Source organism: Venturia canescens, chromosome 4 (genome assembly GCF_019457755.1).
Source record: "Venturia canescens isolate UGA chromosome 4, ASM1945775v1, whole genome shotgun sequence".
NCBI classification, from domain to species: domain Eukaryota; kingdom Metazoa; phylum Arthropoda; class Insecta; order Hymenoptera; family Ichneumonidae; genus Venturia; species Venturia canescens.
Window position 1 is genome coordinate 3,230,027 of NC_057424.1, and position 13,749 is coordinate 3,243,775.

At 35.6% G+C, this 13,749-nt stretch overlaps 1 protein-coding gene across 5 annotated transcripts in view; it reads right to left on the bottom strand.

Moving 5' to 3' along the window:
* The window catches only part of Myo81F (Myosin 81F), a 60,755-nt gene that overhangs the window by 18,133 nt on the left and 28,873 nt on the right, over positions 1-13,749 (bottom strand). The gene's annotated exons all lie outside the window — the stretch shown is intronic.

Here is a 13,749-nt window from a genome sequence, read left to right on the forward strand (position 1 = left end):
AAATGAAAAAAATTACCACTTGAGTTACGTGCAGCACTAAAATTTATATCAATCGGAGGACAAGTATTCTTTGAATAACTCCAAATTACAACATTATGAAAATGTTCTAAGAAGCTTGTAATCCAAAAAAATCATATGAAAACTGGTCATTTGTTACTTTATGGTGGCAGAACTTATAAGAAAATCGATTCTTTTCAGACTTTCAGGATCTTCTGGTATTATTCACAAAATTCGACATCGATTGGATCGATACAAATTATGTTTAGATAGTATGTGTTAAAAATACTTGCCCAGACGATAGGGCTGTCAATGTACTTGTCCGGAGACTCCACCGAGTCTCTTGATACTTCTTATTCAATGATTTCATTGGAGTAATAAAGTTCATCTTTTTTTTTGTGAGAAAAACTACCTCAAATTTGAAGTTCTTAATAAGTTATTTTTTAACTATTTCCATGATTTTTCCATGCGAACTCTATGAGATTTAAAGACCGTATAAAGTGACATTTTACTTCTTGAACCTTCTACTTTTGAGAAAAAAATAATTTTTCACTCCAAAAGGAAATCCAGTTGAATTTGTACCCTTTTCTTGAATTACTATTTTTACAAAATTTCCCGCATTTTTGAAACGTGGCCATAGCGATAATTTCTCAGATAGACGGCTTTAATACGGCTCTCATTTTTCATCTAAGTATATTCTATAACTGAATACACGAATATTGATATATTACCACGTTCCTTTTAATACACAGCTTACTTAATTTTTGAAAAATCGTGGTTTTCAAACAGCAGGGAATATTTTGTACCTCAATGGAATGGCTTGAAATTTTCAGGGAATATACCTCATTCTATACTCAAACAACACTGGAAATTTTTAGAATGTGTTTTAGTCGGTTAGTCAGTTGTGAATTTTTGAAATGTTCCAGTTCCCCGTTTTTTTTTTCACGTTTATGGCATTATCAATGAATTTTTTAACTGCACGTAATGAATTCACTCTAATTTTTATATTTTCAATTCAACTTGATACAAAATGATGTTAAAATGAATTAAATTAAGTATGATGTTGTTACGGCTTAAATCGGAATTTGTTCTTGTTGGCCACCCTTTTCGAACATAGTGTTTTTTACTGTCCCATAAACATAAAAAGCAAAGATTTTTTATGGAACCCGATTGTTGATTTAAGAGCAATGTGCAAATTTTGAGATCGCCACAAATTTGCCATTGATGTTCCGAATACTTTATTCTCTCCAATACCATTTTTTAATTTTTGTATTTTTCTTTCAGTTTGGTCGAGTGAGCTATTGGAATAGAAGCATATGTGTTTCCATTGTGGAGTAGAATGGCTTTGAGACTTCTTTTTGACGAATCAATGAAGAGTCTCCACTTATCGTTTTTGTATATGTTCTGTTTGAATTTATCCATCAATATGTCAAAACTCTGGACAAATATAGCGATTGTTTCCAGTTTTTGGGATAAAATTTTCCTGCAATGAGTGATGCGAAATTAAAGGAGGGTATCTTGAATGGATCACAAAATCGCAGTTTATTTGGAGACTAAAATTTCATTTAAAAAAATGAACGATACTGAGAAGGCAGCTTGGCAAAGTTTCAAAAACGTTTCTCAGAACTTTCTAAGAAATAAGAACAATGAGAATTACCAAAATTTAGTTGAAGAGTTGTTGGAAAATTTTAGAAACTTGGATTGCTTGATGCACTTTCTACACTTCCACCTCGACTACTTTCCTGAAAACCTTGGAGATCTAAATGAAGTACAAGGATAAAAATTTCATCAAGACATCAGCGAAATAGAGAATCGGTATCAGGGAAGGTGGAATATCAATATAATGGCAGATTTTTGCTGAACGCTAAAGAGACAAATAACAAGAGAAGATGGAAAGAGGAAGAGAAACCTGCTGCATTGGTCGTTCGAAGAGAAAAGAATCCGTTACAAGAAAAGGACGGTTTAAGATCGATGAAGATTTTTCTCTTCTCACATTACTTGCAGAAAATGAAAAAAAAAAATTAATTGAGCGGAATTCAAACCAAAGAACAATCATGTCTGCGATAGTTTTATATTTAAGTTTTTTATACAATTTTTTTCAGTTTCTAGTTTATTGAATACAGAATATATAGATCTTCTTTTTGTGTACAATTTAAGATTAATCATGCATGTTTAAAACATTTAAAAACTATTTTTTGACGTTTTTTTGCTATTTTTTGATATTTTTTACGATCTTCGGTGGAAGTATGCATGATCGGGACTACTATAGCCACCGGATTCGGTTTGAGTTGCTCGAAATTCGTAAAGAACAATTTTAGCCGGTTTTTTCCATGGAAGAAAAATTTTAGAGACGTATAAGTTAAATAGACGTCCGGTTTCGGTTTCAGCGCATCAAAATACAAAAAGAGCGTATTCGATCTAGATCAATAAAACTCTTCCCGTACCCATGGTAGCGATTTTGACCCATTTTTAGCAATTTTTGCAGATTACTCAAAATTTTTGCGGGTATATCAGCCAATCTGACTCCAGATTCAGATTCAGCGCATCAAACTACATAAAAAACACTCCCGATTAAGGTCGAGGACAACTTTTATCATGCCTTTAACAGCGTTTTTCCGCCATTTTTGTGGTTTTTTTAGAATTTACTCACAATTTTGGAGGTATATTGGCCAATCTGGCCCCGGTTTCAGATTCAGCGGGCCAAAATACGTAGAGATTGATGGGTCCGGTTCTAGGTACTGACCACTTTTTTTTGTGTGCCGGTGTAATCATTCAACTTCGATTTTAATTCGTATTTTCTAGGGGTGTGCGAATATTCGAACTCACGAATTATTCGAGATGAATCGAATCGAATTATCCGATTCGAATTTCGAATCGAATTATTTGAATAGTTCGAAAAATTCGAATTTCATCATAAACTGAGTGCTCAGCTATCAAACTGAAATATATTCATTCCTTATGAACTTTGAAAAATATTCAATAATGTTCGAAAAAGAATTTTTTTCCTTTTCCAGTAATTCTGGGATTCACACATAGTTTTATTTTTATTCATATGTTTGTTGGAATTTTCATTATACATCGTTCAAAAAAACTTTTACAGTATTACTTAGTTATTATTGACAAATAAGAATTCATAAAATTTGATAAATATCATTCATATGATTTTTTTTAACTTAGGTGTGTGCAATTATTCGAATTCACAAATTATTCGAGACGAATCAAATCGAATAATTAAAATTTTTTTTAAATGATAAAGGATTTGATTGAAGAAAAAGAAAAATTTGTATTGAACGTATTTATTTGGTTTGATCATTGCTTAAAGAATTTGTTGCTACTGTTTATATAATCATTATTTGAAGAATGATTTTTATTACAATATTTTGTTATGTAAGACAAATTTAAGACATTTGTTTTAATTTCAATTGAATAATTCGATTTTTGATGAGATGCAAAATAGAATTAAACGGTCATTTATATATATACATACTGGAGGGTAGGGCAAAGCGGAACACTCCCCCGAAAATTTAGAACATTTTTTTCTCCATTGGAAATCTCCAAAATTTTGTTATTCGGCTGAAAACATGCATGCTTCAAAAACTCAATATTGGAGGAAAAAAATTTTTCTTTTGAAAATTGATTTTTTTTTTCGATTAATAAATTAAATTATCAGCTCAAGATAATCCGTGGAATAGTTATTATTATTGAAAATATGGATATATGTATGGTGGGGCAAGAGGACAACATCAGCAGTTAAGTTAGTGTCGGTTTATATACGCTCTGTCAACTATTGCTGTATTAAAAAATTAATTTTTCACATTTATTTCTCATATCCTATAAAAAAAAAATATGGGGCAAAGTGGACTCCCTCTCGAAAAAAGGCTCTTTTGACGATTTTGATTAATTTTCTCAAATGTGTAGTGAAATTATATAAAATTTGAATTTTATAAAAAAAAATGAGTCAAAGTGGCCTTTTCTTTTTGCGAAAAAATGTTTGTGTCCACTTTGCCCCATTTTTTTTTTTACTTATTTTGAATGTTAAAATTTCTTCGTTTCTTGACGTTCTACATATTTCAATGAAACTTCGTTGAAAATATTAAAACGATATATGTGGGCTGAGGCGACGTTTCTTTGTATCTACTTTGCCTCATTTTTCAATTTATTTGGAAATTTGCTGAAAGTTCTTCATTTCTTCATGTTCTATTTTAACAGAACTTGGTTGAAATTTATGAAACGAAATTTATCAATGGAAGAGGAACAAACGCACTGTTCTCATCACACTGATTTTCATCTGAAAGGTGAAAAAAAATCTTATGACGAAAATAATTCAGATTAAATTTGAGTCAGAATCCACGACTGAATTCTTCGATGGAGATCGAAATGGGATCAGCTCATTCGAAAACTAGAACAGTATTTTCAGTGCTATCAAAAGATATTTTCCTATCCCAACCATAAGCAATGTTGTGCCTTGGAAACGACTTCGGCGGGGAAAAACTGAAATTTGAACCATATGAATAATTCGAATAATTCGAATATTCGGTTTGAATTTCGAATCGAATATCATTATTCGATTCAATTCGATTCAAACGCTATTCGCACACCCCCAGTATTTTCTAATAATTTCAATCGATTTATGGAATGATTTCAAAATGTACTTTAAGACTTATCGTGGATACAGCATTGTTAAAGTTAAAGATGCAATAGTTAAAGAAGCTAAAAGAAAGAAATTAAAAAATAAAATTCATAAAAAATGTCAAAAATATTGGAATATTCATGGTTTTCATAAATAGCACGATTTCAAGCAATATTAAAAAATCGAGCAAATAAAAAAAATCAGCCAAATCAACGGTGATTCGTAAAATATTGCCTAATGTTAGGGATTTTCAAGCATTTCGGAAAAGTGCGATTATCTCGGAAACTATGAAATTTTTACTGAGGCCATATTTGGGTTTTCTGCATCTTCATGACCTGCCCTGTCACCATCAGTAATATTATCATTGGTTTTTGGTACACCCTGTATAATAACCGAGCTAAGAGGCGCTTAGCCGTTTTTTGTCATGTTTGCACCTAAGTGTCTAAAGCACACTCATTTTTTAGTTATTCGAGATCTATTGAAAAAGATAGCAACTGGTCGGCGTAAAAAAATTAACTAAAATGCAATGCTACTTCTCAGACTAGTTGCACTATCTTCAGTTTTCTCTTGCGTTATAGCTCTTTGTTAAAAACCAGACCTTCCACGTAAATATGTCTAAAGTGTCCTTGTGATTTACTGCTGATTTTTTCCAGAGTTTTCAGAATATCTCTTGTTCATGTAAAAATAGGCAATAATGAGTGGCAGTCAAAACAAATTTCATTTTTTATCAGGTTTTTACTCTTAATTGATCACTTTTTCAAAATTCGTTGAGATGCTGGAACCTGGAACATTTTTTTGCAAAGTTAGCATCTCATTTTTTCAAAATGCGGTTGCGATAGTAAAATCGACGGTACTATTGTTAAATCTTGTCAAGAACTGTAGAACTATGCGGGATACCACTTTATACACAGTTTATTTGTAAAATGCTAACACTTGAGATGCTAACTTTACATACGTCATAAAAATCATTTGCCCTCGCATGAAAAAAGTTCGATAAAATTGGGGCATAATATATCGAATGATTTTCGTTCTTTTATCTTCATTCTGTCCGAAGGAAGGTCTATCTAGTATGCCTTGTTTATTAAAAAAAATTTTTTTTATCGCTGCCTCCATGTTTTATGCAGAAACAATAAATTACACTGGCTGTATATCGAGAATTGACAATTATAGAATTTCCACCGCATTTGAGGGGGTTTTTTGGGTTTTGAGGGGGTTGGCACTTTGCCCCAAAAAATTTTTCTCCCGAATTTCGAGAAATAAGATGAAATCAATTTTAAGACATAAAAATAGGTGAATGACCCTGTGCTCACCGGAAAAACTTTTAGTGGGCCACTTTGCCTCATACTCCCCTATATTAGGCGAAGTGAGCTAGAAAAAAAAATGTCACTACAGTACAAATAGAGTTCATAATTTTTGTCTGTTAGTAATTATTTTTTCTGGAACTTTTGTCGTTCTAATTCTTTTGTTCTTAATTGAATTTTTTAAAATCTGATCCGAGAGATTTTCTCAGGAATAATTTATTACAGGATTTTAGTTATTTAGAAAGAAGGAGTTCTAACCATGGAGTTTATTATTATTTTTAGTGATAATCGAAGCCGTTTTTGTTGAGAAAAAAAACGGCAACGATCTCAAAGGAAGTAGTACAAATCGTGAATAGTCAGTCGCTGCGCTTCTGCGAGGGAGACAACATCGGTGTGCCGATGTTTTTGTCACGATTACTCGTTTTTTTTTCGTCTTAGAATGCATTGAACGAAGAGAGGGTAATTCTCGACTCGCACACATTTATAAATTCCCAGTTGATACATGCTGCGCATCCCCAGCGCGATGTACACTCCGATAACTCGTTTGCTATCATGTGTTTATTCTCGGTCGGTGAATGTTTTTTCGTTCACACGTATATGTACTTTGGGTACGATCTAGTGAAAATGGAAGCGGCATGTGACCTTTGTCGGGGTCGAGATAATCGAGACTCGGGAGTGAATACCAGTTCAACGAGGAGTAACGATGTCCCGCCAGTTGCTGGAGAGTTCCAGGTCAGATATTTTTTTCGCTGTGATGCTTTTCGTTTATCATTTTCTATATTCACGGACTCTGCAAATAACTAGCGTTTGGCTAGACAATATTAATCGAATGCGCGAGGACGGGAAAATCTTCATCTGATCTTGAATAGCTTGAAAAAAAAATCCCGGATGGAACGACAGAATTGAAGAATCGAGCGATGTATGTTTGAGAAAGAAAATATTCAGTTGGAGAGTAGAGCCGGATCGAACGAAGGGTAGAGGCTTTTTTAAAGCTCGAGAAAGTCGTGTCAGAGATACGTAAACAGCAGATTGGTGAGAAGTCTTGCGCTAAAGCCGTTGTAAAATCAGCGTAAAGGTGAAAACGACGAAGAGAGGTCATGGCGGGGGGGGGGGGGGGGGGGGGAGGAGGAGGAGGAGGAGAAAATGAGCGAGCTGAAATAGGGATTGAGGCGAGAGAGCTCGTCCCAGTTCGCTTGACTGGCTCACTCTTCTCTCTTCATAACAACAAGAGCGGACCCATTTTCCCTCGTTTGCATTATGCTCCCTCCCCTCCCCTCCTTCCTGCTCTCGCTCTCTCTCTCTCTCTCTCTCTCTGCCACTCTTCTGTGGAACAAAAAGGTTTGTTAGGAACTCAGTCATACAAATTTCGTAGGGCGAACTCGAGAAAAAGCCCAATGGAATCAAGAAAAATTTGAATAATTCGTGTGGTTTTTTCCGCATTCGTTGGAAAAAAGGTGACGCGGAACTAAGAAAATGGAGAAACGGACAATGAAAAAGTGTTTTAGCGATGATGAGAGACAGCTTTGCAAATCGAATGCTTGCTCAATGACACTCAAGAGGAGCCAAGCCCAACGAGATCTCTTATATATATTAGACGCTCGATTGGGTCAGTATCCTCGTTTTATCATATTTCTCGTCGGTACAAACTTTGAGTGTCCTTGTCATCTCTCATTCTCCTCTGCGCCGCTCTTCACCCCTGATCCACTCTCGTGGATACTATATTCTTCGATGACTTTCATTTTCCATGGTATGCAAACACACGCTCGGGGCTCCCGAGTACACCGTTTTGAAAGGATCACGATTATGATTGAGGCAACGAAATGATATAAAGAACTATAATTTCCTCTCTGAAAATTCAGTCACATAGTCATACAAAACGACAGCAATGTCGTTAAACCACAGGAAAGCCGCATCGAGTCACGACCGTATCGGAGAAACTAATATATTCCTGAGTAGAGCAGGAAAATGAGCTCCAAAAATCACTAGATTTCGATGAAAATGCAACCCGAAAACCACCGGCGTCATCACACACGGAGATACTAACTGCAGTTTTCTACTCAAATTTTGCATTTCGTTTTAATTTTTTAAAATAATTTAATTTCTTTTTAAACTGCATCTTTGCGTTGCTGGAAAAATGCAAACATGTCAAAAGGACGAATTGTAGAGAATGAAAATACAAAAAAATTAGCACTGGAATAGTTATTTGAAGAGGAGAATTCAATAAAAAAAAGGAATAAAAAAAGAAAAAAATCGCTTTTTTCCGAAAATTCGTTACGCCGTATTTTTCAAATTAAAGGTTAAGGAAATAGTCGATTAATAGGGGTAGAATGGCAGCCGCGGGGAAGGCGCTAAGCACGCTTGTATGTTCTTAACATGGCTTAGCATGACATTATATCGACTGTACCGAAGCTCCTTAAGCACTATCTAAATTTTTTTTTTTAATCTGAAATTTTGCGAAAATTACTTTTCCTTGATGTACTAACCATTTTCGATGGAGCTCCGAAAAAATAAAATACCACTTTTCGGAGTATGGGCGACTCTAAAAATTTCTGAAAACAGTTTATCAGTAACTCTGACAGCTATACGAAAGGTTTAAAAAAAAATTGTCCGGGCTACTATGACGCATGTCGGCTAAATTCTTTGACATTTTTAAAAATGCGCTCAGGCGAAAACGAGTGTTTTCGTCATGAAATGACTATACCTATGGTACATTCCAATTGTCAGACATATTACTATGACACTGACTGCCTTTTTTTTTGACACAGAAGAAATGGCCTCCCACGCGGTCGCTACATTTTTGGCAGCCATACTACCCGCCTAATCGGGTTCAGAATGATAAAATCTACTGATTCAATACAGTTTTGGACGTATTGCTATCGCACATGATTTTGGTCGTGGACTCTTTAACTATGCATATAAGCTTTCCCGTGGCTGCCGTTCTATGCTTCCAGCATTACTAGGCTCCTTGCACACACTTGGTCGCTTACGGTCATGTTTGCTTGTATTTTCCATCTATTTTTCAGCATTTGAATCAAACAAAGATGCGTTTTATAGCTGAACAGTTCTACTTTCGAAATCCGTTCGATAAATCGAAATAAGACTAACACCAGAGCATTCAACCTCACTTACAAATTATGGCACTCAAAATGTCTGATTGCAATTACGCAAAAACTAATTATCCGGTAATGCCTGGATTTTGCACACAAGTACTTATTAATATCAGCTATGTCATATAGAGCTGGCGCTGTAACTCGAAAAATTGCGACTTTACGAACTTAAAAAATAACGCAATTTGTTTCGTTTTTTATTGAATTTTCCCCCGCAATAAGTAACCGATCAAGCCCTCATTTTTTTGTATCTAGAAGCGCGGCAGCGTCTTGACGCCAAGTATTAAAAAGAAAAATTTCGTAGACAGAGCAAGTCAAGACGGGCCGTGTATTTTTACTCGGGATTGGCCGATTTCTCCTTACTTGTGAAGTTGAAATGGCCGCCATTTGTAGGAAATTGGTTGGATGAAAAAAAATGAAAATCCCATATGACAATGTAATTTACGCGCTTCCTATGATAAAAAGGGTAGAATTGCACGTGGTTTAAGGTAGTCTAATTTCATTCTCGTGGATGTACTTCACTACTTTCACTACACATGCACCGAAAATTCAACCTTTCAATTTGCGAAAGTTGAACTTTCGGCGCACGTGTGGTGGAAAAATTTTTTTATTCTTTACATTCCCGTTCGAACTTATTTACGTTGCTTCATTAAGTTACGTTTTACAAGGAAAAAACAAAAAATGCTATTTTTCTTGGGCTAAAGTGGGAATTGATTGTGATGGATAAGCTTTCCAAGCGATTAAAATCTTGACCCAAGATTTTTCCAGCACGTCATCCTCGAATCTTAGTTTTTTCTCATTTTCACACGAAAGTTCTCGAGCAATCGTTCGATAATGAGCACCAACGACGGAATAAGCGAGAGACAAAATATCGGAAGAGAATTTTGCGTATACGAGTGAGAACAGATCCAGAAACGACTTCATCTCCCTGCACGTCACTCCCTTAAGATCGATAACGAGAGAAAACCTCGAGATCCGTAGGCCTGCATCACTAAGAGAACGCGCCTCTCGTTCTATCTTCTATTCCCTCGTCTTATTCACTCGACTTTTTCTCTCCTCCGAAACCGATGTGCGCTTCGTGACTCTGTCTGTCTCTCTCGCTCGGACGATCAATACACCGGAGTGGCCGCTAGCGGTACAAGGCGCACTATATACGAACGCCCTTTTCACCGTTCGTTGAATCCTGAAACCGCAATAATCAATTGTAAGAGGATCTTGACCGTTAATACCGCGATTGTTTATCGACTGAACAGCTGGTAAATCATCGATCGATTCGTCGTTTTGTCCATAAATCATCGATTTGTCCATAAACTTCCAATAATTCTCTATCTATTTTTAATTCAATTAAAATTCCTTTTCGAGTACATGTGACTACAGTTCATTTTACTTTCTCAATATTATATATTTTTGGCAAGTGTCGAGAAGAAACATTTTCTGCGCTTTCGATGGCTTCAAAACTGAATCAGTAAATCGGTGAAAATGTAGATACTTATGTGTCAGCACTGATTCCCTAAAGTCCGCAGACGGATTCTCGTACAGATGCGCTATGGTAGTACATTACTATATAAGATCGCGTACCGATGGAAATCGTGAGATAATTGTTCGGATTACACGAGTAAGAATATGAACGATTACTTTATTGGAAAAACATTTAATGATATAACGGATAAAACATAACCGACTTTTGTCGAATCTCTAAACTGACTGCCTCCTCGTTTGACTCTCTTCTGTCCAGGCTATCCCATCCTCATATTACCAAGAAATGCCTCTGTGGGCAATACTCCTAGGTGATTTCCCAAAAACATGAAAGTTAAACTTGAGTTAGAGGAGTAGAACTTTTTGGACTGACGAAATCAAATTTTTGAAATTCTTGCCTTAAACTCGAGTGAGAACAAAATTGGACGATAAAAATCTTGGACCAGCGACCTCTTTTTCTGCTGCTACAAAATAAATGTGGATACTCGTGAGGATCCAAGAACCTTGCAAATTTTTGTGGTAAAATAAACTGAACGAATCTTTTATTCATTCGCTCTTTTAACCTTTCTGAGAGAGAATAGCAAAAGCTAGTGATCGATGATGCTTTTATCAATCTGATTCTGACAAGAAACGTATTTTTTCATGTAAGTTATTCAGGGCGAAGCTCGTCATTTCGTCATCCAAGGTCAACGAATGTATGGACGAATTAGGAAAGCAACAAAAATTTGATATGATCTTCGTCCATTATCAGTACGTGGAATAACTTGGAATAACTAGACGAACTTTCAGTTAATTAGGTCTTGTGTTGACCTCTGTGTGTACGTATCGATACCATCGATATTTGAATGTCTTTTAAATGAAAATGCTAAGAGAGGGTGTCGTTTGAATGCCGCCCATTAGTTTTGAACAATCACCATGATCCGGTCACGAGACTTCTAACCTTTTAATATTCTACGTGAGTTACTTCCTCCAGTCGTTTCTACGCACCACGTCGGAAATACGTATGAGAAAAAAAAATACCGAAGTGAATACACTCCCCCCCTCTCGCCAATCATAGCGATCCCAAGATTATTCGATCCCCCATCAACGTGGCGGATTAAAATTATAAAATGAAAGATCGAATATCAACTTCCCTTTTCAAACATTTTGAACATTTTTTCATCAAAAACAGCATTCTCAGCAAATCTATAGGAAAATGGAATAAAAAATCTGAAGAAATGCGATGCATACACTACCGTCGGAAAGTTTCCGGACAAAAATTGAAAAGAGAGCCGATACTATTTGTTGCGCCATTTTGCCGTTAAATGATGTAGGCAAATTTCCCTTGCGGCATTTAAAAATAGAAACATTTAGCTTCATTTTGGCCGATTTAAAAATTGTGCACGATTTTTTTTACAACTCCCACCGATTTTTGAAAACGACAATTTTTTGTCATTTTTTTGTTGACTTTCAAATAATAAACCCCGTTTATGATAAAAAATTGTTTCATGCATTTTTCGGATTAAAATCTTAAAGGGGGAAGCCTTAGCTTTAATTTCTTTTTTTATAAAGTTCTCTAGCATTTTTTTTTCTAAAGTTATAGTGTTTTTTATGAAAAATGGGATATTTCGAAAATTGCTCCGGAGCACGTAAACGATGAGGTTTACAAAAAAACCTCAAGAGAATAAAAAATTGTAATATTTTATGATAAAATCATACGAATTTTTTTAAATAGTTTTTTTTTCAATTTTTTTTTCTTGATTTCCGGTGGGTGCTGGATTGTTATAAAAACCATTAATATGATTGAATAAAATTTTGTAGTCACATTTAAAACTTTTGTCTCGTCGAAAAACCCTCCTCTCGCGGACAACACGGCCTTGACGAGACGTGGCATCCTCTCCACAAGCTTTTGGAAGGTCTCCTGGCTCGTTTCGTTCCACGCTATCACGAGAGAGTCCCATAGATTTTCGGCGGACGAATGGGTGCCTTTACGTACTTGCCAATCTATCTCATCCCACAAAAGCTCGATTGGATTAAGATCGGGCGACTGAGGAGGCCACTGCATAATCCGAAGATCGCCGCTCTTTTGCTTCGACTCGAGGTATTTCGAGCAAAGTTTTGATGCTCGCTGACGATGTACTGAGGTGAAATAATTTTTGAATATTTTTAACGCCAACTACTTTATTTTCTTCGTGTTTTCGAAACAGAGCTTTGTTTACTTTTTGCTCCGAAACCGTTGCGACTCCTCGAAGCTCGAGGCAGTCAAAAAGTAAACAAAGCTCTGCTTCGAAAACACGAAGAGAATAAAGTAGTTGGCATAAAAAATATTCAAAATTTATTTCACCTCAGTACATCGTCAGCGAGCATCGTAAAGAGTTCGTGCCTGTGATATCTTGTCGCAAAAACAAACGCGGAGATTTGAAAAAAATGAGTAAAAAAAGGGCAGCGAATGAATAAAAAAAAGCAAAAGAGCGGTGATCTTCGGATTATGCAGTGGCCTCCTCAGTCGCCCGATCTTAATCCAATCGAGCTTTTGTGGGACGAGATAGATCGGCAAGTACGTAAAGGCACCCATTCGTCCGCCGAAAATCTATGGGACTCTCTCGTAAAAGCGTGGAACGAAACGAACCAGGAGACCTTCCAAAAGCTTGTGGAGAGGATGCCACGTCTCGTCAAGGCCGTGTTGTCCGCGAGAGGAAGGTTTTTCGACGAGACAAAAGTTTTAAATGTGACTACAAAATTTTATTCAATCATATTAATGGTTTTTATAACAATCCAGCACCCACCGGAAATCAAGAAAAAAAAAACTATTTAAAAAAATTCGTATGATTTTACCATAAAATATTACAACTTTTTGTCCTCTTGAGATTTTTTTATAAACCTCATCGTTTACGTGCTCCGGAGCAATTTTCGAAATATCCCATTTTTCATAAAAAACACTATAACTTTAGAAAAAAAATGCTAGAGAACTTTATAAAAAAAAAATTAAAGCTAAGGCTTCCCCCTTTAAGATTTTAATCCGAAAAATGCATGAAACAATTTTTTATCATAAACGGGGTTTATTTGAAAGTCAACAAAAAAATGATAAAAAATTGTCGTTTTCAAAAATCGGTGGGGGTTGTAAAAAAAATCGTGCACAATTTTTAAATAGGCCAAAATAAAGCTAAATGTTTTTATTTTTAAATGCCGCAAGGGAAATTTGCCTATATCATTTAACGGCAAAATGGCGCAACAAATAGTATCGGCTCTCTTTTCAATT